Source organism: Palaemon carinicauda, chromosome 36 (assembly GCF_036898095.1).
Source record: "Palaemon carinicauda isolate YSFRI2023 chromosome 36, ASM3689809v2, whole genome shotgun sequence".
NCBI classification, from domain to species: Eukaryota; Metazoa; Arthropoda; class Malacostraca; order Decapoda; family Palaemonidae; genus Palaemon; species Palaemon carinicauda.
Window position 1 is genome coordinate 5,320,274 of NC_090760.1, and position 2,500 is coordinate 5,322,773.

Here is a 2,500-nt window from a genome sequence, read left to right on the forward strand (position 1 = left end):
CTCCTAAAAGGGACTTCATCCCCGAGGTCTCGTTGCGTATTCACTACACTTTCACAAACCTTCGTGTATATATATGAATTCATTACACCCTCTGCATCTCTGACATTACTGCTGCCCCTGGCAACGAGCACCCCATCCCAGTCACCGTCCCTATCATTTTTTTTTTTTTTTTTTTTTTTTTTTTTTTTTTTTTTTTTTTTTTTTTTTACCTTTCATGATGGTATACATTGCATTCTTCCCAAACCCACCCCTTCTACTTCTCTGCCTTTCCTGGATACCCTATCTTTTTTTTTTTTTTTTTTTTGCCTTTCATGAAAGGTACACATTGCATTCTTCACAAACCCACCCCTTCTACTTCTCTGCCTTTCCTGGATACCCTCCTATCTTTTTTTTGCCTTACATGAAAGGTATACATTGCGTTCTTCCTAAACCCACCCCTTCTACTTCTCTGCCTTTCCTGGAAAGCATTCTTCTCCCTTCTTTGGCATTTCCCTTCCTGCTGTTTTAAACTGTGAAGTGTTTCAAGTAATGATTAAGTTAATGCTGCAGTAAATACTGGCCGGGAGGGAGGTTTGATATACCTTTACGGAAGCTTCAAGTTAACCTAGATCAAATTCATGTCATGACATAGTAGGCCGTAGTAGGTTGGGCAGGACACCAGCCGCCCGTTGATATACTACCGCTAGAGAGTTATTGGGTCCTTTGACTGGCCAGACAGTACTACATATGACCCTTCTCTCTGGTTACGGTTCTTTCCCTTTACCTACATAGACACCGAATAGTCTGGCCTATTCTTTACAGATATTCCTCTGTCCTCATACACCTGACAACACTGAGAATACCAAATAATTCTTCTTCACTCAAGGGGTTAACTACAGCACTGAAATTGTTCAATGGCTACTTTCCTGTTGGTAAGGGTAGAAGAGACTCTTTAGCTATGGTAAGCAACTCTTCTGGTTAAAGGATACTCCAAAATCAAACCATTGTTCTCTAGTCTTGGGTAGTGTCATAGCCTCTGTACCATGGTCTTCTACTGTCTTGGGTTAGAGTTCTCTTGCTTGAGGGTACACTTGGCCACACTATTCTATCTTATTTCTTTTTCTCTTGTTTTTTTTTTATAGTTCTTATATGAAATATGTATTTTAATGTTGTTACTGTTCTAAGAATATTCTATCTTAATTATATATATATAATATATATATATATATATATATATATATATATATATATATATATATATATACAGTATATATATACATATATATATATAAATATATATATATATATATATATATATATATGTATATATATATATATATATATATATATATATATATATATATATACTGTAAACACACACACATACACACACACATATATACTGTGTATGGAAATACAAGGACAAATTACTTCCAATTCTCAGATATACACGTTCCTCATGCATTGCCCACAAAAAAAAAAAAAAAAAAAAAAAAAAAAAACTTTCACGCACATACCAAACCTCGTGACGGGCAGTCGATGTAAATGATAATAACATATGATAATTAATACTAGTCACTCACATATCAGTCATATATACAAAAACATTCACATGTCTGTCCTTTTACTCACATACGCAAGGCCACATATAAAAAAATAAGGGGGAGAGAGAGAGAGAGAGAGAGAGAGAGAGAGAGAGAGAGAGAGAGAGAGAGAGAGAGAGAGAGAGAGAGAGAGAGAGAATATCTAACGTGATATTTCAAAGCATTTAAAATGTTAGAGGGAGCCTGTAGGTCTATTGGCTGAGTCATCAGCAGCCATTGTCTAGCCCTCCCTGGTCTTAGCTTGGATGGAAAGGGGGGGGGCCCTTGACTCTGCCATTCATGAGCGGCCTATAAAACCTTAAAAAACAAATTAAGATCAGAGTCAACAGCTGATGATCAGCTATAGTCAATTTTTTTAGCGACGCAGATTTGCACCGACTCGCAGGAGTGCCCCCTTTTTGCTCAGAAAAGTTTCCTGATCGCTGATTGGTTGAACAAGATCATTCTAACCAATCAGCGATCAGGAAATGTTTCCAAGCTAAATGGGCACCCCTGCGAGTCGGTGCAAATCTGCCACACTAAAAAAAATGGACTATAGGAGAACAATGCTCAAAGCAATATTGGTTGAAAGAACTAAAACACTTTTTTTCATAATAGATTGGTCACAGAGAAACCTAACGCTCTCAAATCCCCATTCTATTAACAATCTAAGATTGATTGATTGATTTCTGGTTCTCTGGCATCCTGACATCTAAGGTCATTGACGCCGATATAATTTATTATAAATAAAGACTAAAGAAATATTCAATTTTACCGTTTTTCTGTTACAAAAAATTAGCACCTATTTTTTTTTTTAGATAATTAATTATCAAAACCAAAAAATTTATTTTTTTTACATGTTAAAAAGGACAAAAAGATTTAAAATCATATTATTCTTGTGATAAAGATATATTTTCAACTCGTGAGGAAATTGCGTA